This window comes from Vitis vinifera, chromosome 18 (assembly GCF_030704535.1).
Source record: "Vitis vinifera cultivar Pinot Noir 40024 chromosome 18, ASM3070453v1".
In the NCBI taxonomy this organism is placed as follows: Eukaryota; Viridiplantae; Streptophyta; class Magnoliopsida; order Vitales; family Vitaceae; genus Vitis; species Vitis vinifera.
This window is the reverse complement of record NC_081822.1, coordinates 25713586-25721767: the sequence shown is the minus strand read 5'-3', so window position 1 is coordinate 25721767 and position 8182 is coordinate 25713586.

The following is an 8182-nucleotide window of genomic DNA, read 5'->3' as shown; positions in this document are numbered from 1 at the left end:
AGAAAAACATTCCTTGGAGTTTTAGGTTCACAGGGGAGGCTCCTCATGCAAAAACAGAGCTCCGGTCACTTGGTTCTTTTCGTTGTATAGATGCTTCCCTTTAATGGATTTCAGCACTAATTCCCTCTTACTGATGCAACTTGCAACGGCTCGTGCCTCTCACCTAGCATTTGCCATTCAAGGTGATCATTAACCTTGGACTTTCCTTCTTAAGCTCACAAGAGATAACTAATGGATGTCTCCTTAGAGTCCAAAAGTTTACTAAGTGTTGGCAATTCTAGAAAATCTTACATTCAAGTCACCTCCCAAAAGCTCGCAAGAGATAAACTAGTGCATCTCCATGGACGGAGATCACTTGCCTTACCAAGTGTTGGTTCAGATAAATTGAAGGTGTTTTAAGTTAACTAAAAACATAGAAATCATTAATGGGTCACACTTCCTCTTCATTAATGGCTAAAACAACAAAACTACCAATTCTTGCATTTGGGGCCTTACCCGGTAACCTTAGCTCTAAGGAACTAAAAGTCTAGTCACTCATGCTCTGAGGAAACATCCTCAGAGCTTGTTTGGCTAGTAAGAAAAATATATAAATACAATACAATCAAATTGAGTAGGTAAAGCAAAGCAAAATCTCTGTATTTTACTTCCTTAAAAAAACTATACAAAGTTGTCTGTGAGAACAAGCTCTCCGACTTTTTGTGTAATGGAAATTACAAACATTATATATGAGGCTATTTACCCTTTGTTCTTGCTTAATAACTAAGGAATCCTATAATAGGTGGATTATAAGGAGAGTTTGGGGATTTAGACATCAAATATCTAAAGCAAAAAATCTAAAAAATGTCGGTCGCAAATATCAGGAAGCTTCAGGAGAATTTCGTAGCTATGCAAGATGGCTGCGAAATTTTGCAGCATGAAGGACACCATTTCACAGCCATCCTCTTGTGATTTCGCAGCCCACGACATTGGCCTTCAGCTTTTTGTGATCGGCTTTCAATGGCTGTAACTCCTTCATTTCAACTCCGAATCATGCACTGTTTGAAGCGTTGGATTGCTAACTTCCTGATCTTCGAAACGACATATAGTATGCATAAATTGAACTCCAAGAAGTGCTCCAAAAGTGGCTGACAGTGACTGTCCTTTTGAATGCTTCATGGTGGATTTCTCTCTTTGCTTTCCCTCCTTGCATTCCGGATTTGCTTATGGCAAAGGAATATAAAGCTTCAAAGCTTTGGTTCTTCATGTTTCTGAGCTTCCCATTGCTTTGTCATGGATTCCAAAGAACTCTCCTCAATCTCGGATTGCTTTGGTAATCAAATTACTAACAAAAACACCAAAATTTACACAATTTGATTAGAAATGATTGCAAAGGTCCTTAATATGTTAATTGGGTTAAAAGGTAATAACTACTACTCAAAAGTGTTTAAAAGAGTTAATTACAAGCTATCAAACAACACTTTTTGAGTAGTAATCACCAACAAACAACATCCAAACATAGTAAAGAATGGAAGGGAATGGTGTGGAAGGGAGAAAGTTCGAAGACCATGCCACAAGTAATCCATACCCAAACCATAACAAGAACAAAAAAATGATCTTTAGCATTAATACACAAATTCGGAAAGTTGAAAAGAAATGTACATGCATCCATGAGGATCATACTTGAAAGCCCTTTTATGCTTCCCCAAAAACTAACAAACTCCCCTGCTCTTTGACCAAACCTGATGACCCAGATGAACTCCCTCTCTCTTTATCAATGTGTATTGAAAAAATCCTTCCTTTTGTAAACCTATCTTTCTCTATATCTTCCCTTTTTTAGATGTCGGCTATGTCTATATGCAATGCCATGGTGCGACTGCACCTTTTTGGAATCAAATCTACAGCCCCCACTTTCCCCAATGCGTGGCTGCCTGTTTCCTTTTAAAAAAAATATAGCCATGATGCCCTTAACGCAATATTCTACTTTCTTATCTAAATATGACAGCCACATAATCTTGCATAAATCAACCAATCCATCTTCTACTATCCATTCGCCATCAAGGATTTTTCTATTAAAAAGAACAAAGGTTAAAGCTTCTCAATTTGGCCATGGATTCTTATGAATTCTCCATAAAAAATCCGACCACCAAAGATGGAAAGCACCCATAGGTCTCTATTCAAAACCTATTTCGGTGTAGCACTAACGACCACCAAATTCCATTAGATTTGCCATTGAAAATTTAGCTACCCAAAACTCCACCCAAGCCATTGAGATCTCATGCAAAAATAAGATAAAAAAAAAAAAGTAAAATCGGAAATCATGCAATAATAAGAATAAAAAAAATCACTCACATGCATGCAAAAATCCAAAATCAAGCAACTGTTCACATAATCTTAAGATCGTGCAATCAAATTCAAGATTAAACCTAAGTAAACTAAGCCTTAAAATGCACCTAAGTGGAACCTAATCTGAAAATGCATCTAAGTGGAACCTAAACAAAAAAAAAACATCTGAATGACCTAAGCATAAAACTAAACTCAAAAGGTTGTCAAAGTCACAATGAGGGTCAAGATAAATCCTTCCATCATAGTCTCCAATATGGCTCATAAAAGATAAGCTACATGAATAATAATGGGCCACCAGGAAATTGCTATGAAGTACCAAACAAACACATAATAGAAAATGTGCTAGAAGGACAAAATAGAAGGTCTAAAGTTGTGTTGGTGGTTACATTGCCTGTTCAAATGAATATGTTTCGTCATTCTTATGACTCTTACCATGAACTTCTTCATATCAACAACATTATTTTATTACCAATGCCAGAATCATGAACATATGTGACCATTTGTGGATTAAGGTTTCCATCATTATTATCAAAGTGTAGGGGATGAAACAATTAGTTCTCTTTTTCTTCTCCCTTTTTAGTTGAAATGTCCAACGAAACAAAGGAAATTTATCTCTACAACTTTATATATTTTAGCATTTGTATCTTGCAATTGTAGTTTCATATTGTACTAGCAAAAAACTAATTACTAGAGCTTGGGATAGGCAAGATGATTCTATTGTTTGGTGTCGATTAGAGTGAATGAGCTCTAATTTATCTTATAATCTAAAGATGATGCAAGTTGTTATAAAATCTTAATGGTCGACTTCTTCGATATAGGAGCTTTGATCTTGTACATGAACGACCATTTAGCCATAAACAAATAAATAACATGAATACATACATTAGTGCATGGATAACAATGAAAGAGTTTTTATGTTAGCATTTAATTTTTCTATTCACAAAAAAAAACACTCATTGGAAAAAATTTGTGTCCTTGAAGTGATTATAACTTGATAAATGAATTCTTTCTTAGCATCTTAAAAGAGTACAAGTTATATTCAACATGAAAAATTGATGGCATCTTAGATCTAAGCAATGGAAGCAATATTATTTTTTTTTTAAATAATCTTTTAGGGTTAAAGTACTAACATTTAGGTTTAGATGTTCTCAAACCTTAAATTCCAAGTGTTGAAGACAACCGCAAAATTGTTGGATGTTTTGTAAACCCACAATCTTCCACTTAATGACTCAATCTCCTTTTTGGCACATTTTCGATGAGGAGGAAAGGAGGGTGGAGGCTATGACTTTCTTTTACCTCTAGATGGTGGAACACAAAAGTTATAGAAACCCTAGGGGGTATTTATAAGGATCCTAACTAGGCTTAAGTAACTTGAGCCCACAAGAGCTTGGGTCACTTAATCTAGCCAAAATAGGTCATAATTGATTAATTAACCCAATAGGGCCTGCTAATTAATCAATTAGCCCAATCCGAAGACCTTGTTCACTTACCCCTATGCAACCTTGCATAATTACCAAAATACCCTTATACACAAAAGTAAACCTAGAGTCAATCCGACCCTCATAATCTATGCCAACAAGGTATATGAGCTCAAAGCGGGGACCACTGGAACCTATAAGAGTATTAGCTCTCTTAAAATCCAATTCTGAAGTTGATTAAACATCTCATTACAAAGAATTAATTGAACTTCAGTATCCTATGTAAATAACAATGAGACATTAAATGCTCAGGTCTATAACCTACTATCCACTACATGTAAGCTTCCTATGAACTGGTGTCCATAATCTAACAAAGTAGTGTTATCACCTATCAAGATTACCTCTCAAATCCTCGAATTACAGATCCTACTTATTATGTGGTCAATTGACATACTCTAACTCCAAGGAGTATATGTCAAATTCTACTAAAGGAATTACTATAGCCACAGATTTTATTATTACATGTCCTTTGGATCACCTAAGGGAACACTGTGTCTCAATCCCATGAGATACCATGATACTTATATTGAGAATACCTGTTGCCACTAGCCTCCATCAATAATGACACAATCCATGGGAATATATGATGACTTTAGGGTCTCACCCATAAGTCAAAGCCTCTTATTGATTTTGGCATAAACTCAATATCTTTTCAAGGTTGAGAGTCTATGTAGTATAGTAGTTTGGTGAATCATGATAATTGACAGCCTTATTTCATGATTCACCATAAGTCTTGTTTAGTGTGCATAACATACATTAGTGCACTCACCATAGGAAACTCATCCCGACGGCCAAGAAAAGTCATCCTTCTAATTAGGAGCACCATCGCCAATTAGGAGATGGTGCGCAATAGTCTCTATTGGATTGCCCAAATCTATGAACCAATTGTGGACAACTTGTATCTTATGTGCAACTCTTAATGTACCTAAGTCATGTACAATGTAAAAGACATAAACCAAATGCTCAAATCAATGTCAATGCATCAAAAGAATAGTAAGGGGATAGTTAAGTCTAACTTTATTACATCATGTCTTATTTTACTAACCTAATTTGGGTATAAGAAACAAAGAGATTCGGGTTACCCTACAGAAATCATTGGGTCTGTAGTAATTCTTTTAGTGGAATTTGACATATGCTCTTAGTGAGTTAAAATATGTCATTTGATCACATAATAGGAGGATTTGTAACTCAAGAATGGTAAAAATAGTCTTGAAAGGTTGATAGCTTTCACTTTGTTAGACTATAGGTAACTAGTTCATTAAGAGACTATATACAATTGATAACAAGTCACAAAACCAAGCATTTAGTATGTTATTGTAATTTACATAGGATACTTGAGTGAAGTTAACTCTCTATAATGGGATGTTGAGTCAACTTCAAAATTGGATTATGATGGAGCCAACATTGTCTTATGGGTCTCAATGCTCGAGTTTGTATTCCTTGATGAGGTTTTTAGTTCACTAGTATGCATAAGAGCATTTTGGTAAGTAGGTGGGGTTGCATAAAGGTGAGTAAATGATATATTTGGATTGAGCTAATTGATTAATTGGACTTTTATTGGGTTAATTAATTAATTAGCAACCTTTTAAGCTAGATTAAGTGAAGCCCATGGTAGGCTCAAGTCATTTAAGCCCAATAAGAAGCCTATAAATATCTCTCTTAGGGGTTAGGGTTTTAGTCTTGTTGCATTTCCCTTCACTATAGAAAAAAGACCCTAACCTCTAACCCAAAGAGTTCCATTATCTTTATGCCTAGACTTAAGAATGAGTCATTAGGTGGAAGATCACTGCATTTACAATATCTTCTATAGTTTTGGAGTATTTTACACCGATAGGAATCAATCCAAGAACATCTAAATCACAAGGATGATACTAATTTTTAAATCTTTGGTATCTATTTTGGTTTTTAATACAATGTTTTCGTTGTGTAATAGAAATAGAGAGCCTAGGATAGGATTTCATGCACCCTAACAATTTAGGGCTTGGGAATGGAGTAATTTGGGGTTCCTAATATGTGAGTTATGATATTGGTTATTGAGTAGTCATAACTTCATTAAGTTGTTATGTTGCATGAACTCTCAACCTTGAGAGAATATTGAGCTAGTATTGAGATCTTCAATGGCTTTGACCTATGAGTGGACCTTGAGTTGGTTATATATTCTCTATAGATTGAGTTATTATTGATTAAGGTAAGTGACAATAGGTATTTTCAAGATAGATATCATGATATTGTTAGGAATCGTTGGATTACTCCATTCCCAATCCTTGATCGATTAGGATGCATGCAAACTATCCTAAGGACTCTCTATATCTAATAAGTGGAAGCAATATAGATATGAAAAACATAAATCTAGAGGGTTTGGGTACTTTATCTTGAATCTACATGTTCCCAGATTGTTTTCTATTAATGAAAAATGTTGGAAATCTTTGGGTCACTCTATTCGAAGCCCTAGATTGTAGGAGTGCATGCAAAACTATCCAAAGGTCTCTTTAGATCTCATAGTGGAAGTAAAATTGCATATCAAAACAAAATCTATAAAACAAAAATGTCATACCTCAATTTGGATGTTCCCATGTTAGATCCTATTAGCGAAGAAATATGTCGAAAGTATGGTAATCATTGTATATCTCATAAACCCAACAATCATCCATTGCGATGACTCTTCCTTGAATCCTAGCACTAGAAAGGTAGAATCCTCTCTAAGGTTGGTGATTAGAGCTTTCCTACAAGTGGCACATCACTTGTATTATACATGACCTAGGTGCATTTGGAGTTGTATGAAATATCCAAGTCATAGGTTCCTTGCAAGTTGATGAGTTGTTCATAGACGAGTAATGAGCTTAGGTAATCCATTCGAGGTTATAGTGCATCTTAGGATAGAGTCCTTAAAAGTATGACATGATGTAATAATAACGGATTTATTATTTATAATATAATTTCACTTTCCTAAATTTATCTATCCTATTCATATGTTATACTCTGAGCATTTTAGCTTGTCATTTCTTGCATTGTACATAACTTAGGTGCATTAGAAGTTACATGAAAGACTCAAGCCATGGGTTTCTTGCAAGCAAATGAATTGTTCACAATTAGTTCATGAACATAGATAATTGATTTGAGGTTGTAGTGCATTACCTACTAATTAGAGGGATGACTGGTCTTGGTTATCAAGATAAGGTTCTCATGATGAGCGCACTAGTATGTATAGTTGTCATTGGACAGGAGCTATGGCGAGTCATGACATTGGTTATCAGGTGGTCATGATCTCATTAAGCTACTATACCATATGAGCTCTCAACCTTGAGAAAATACTAAGTTTGTGCTAAAGTTTACAGTGACTTCGATCTATGGGTGAGACCCTAAGGTAGTTATATATTCCTTATATATCATGTTACTATTAATGGAGATTGGTGGCAATAGGTAAACTCAAAATGGATACCATTATATCTCATGGTTTAAGACAATGTGTCTTCTTAAGTGATCCTAAGGACATATGATCAAGAAATCTATGGTCATAATGACTTCTTACTTATAATTTGACATATGCTCTTTGTGAGTTAGTTTATATTAGTTGATCACATAATAAGAGGATTTGAGACTCAATGATTGTATAGGTAATCTTAAAAGGAACATTCGTTATTAGAATAAAGCCTTAGAAAGCATGACATAATGTAATAGTTCTAGATTCATTAATAAAATTATCTATTTATGTATCTAGTTTCCTTTATTATCCCATTCGCATTAATTTGTTATTTGAGCACACACACGCATATCACTTACATTGTACATGATTGGAGTGCATTAAGAGTTGCACAAAGGATACATGTCATGGGTTCCTTATAAGATGATAAGTTCTTCACAGTCAGTTCATGGATTTGAGCAATCCAATAAAGACTATAGTATATTATCTCCTATTAGAGGAATGACTTATCTTAGATATTGGGATGAATTTCCCATGATGAGTGCACTAATGTGTGTGGTCACACATTGGACAAGACTTACAATGAATCATGATGTAAGGTCATCAGTTGTCATGATTCATCAAACTACTTTACCACATAGACTCTTAACTTAATAGGATATTGAGTTTGTGTCAAAATCAATAAGAGGCTTTTACATATGGATGAGACTCTAATGTCATATATCCCTATGGATTATGTTACTATTGATAAAGGTTAGTGGCCATAGATATTCTCAATGAAGGTACCTGAAGGGAAAAACCCGGGTTTCTCTGTTTCCCAAGCCCGAATCAAGTTAGGAACATGTGTAATTATCTTAGGCTTTTTTAAATGCTATGCACAACAAAAATAGCACTTTTAAACTTTAAAGAGACTCAGAAAGTGCTAACTAAAACCATACCTAAGATTTGGATGTTCTCGAAT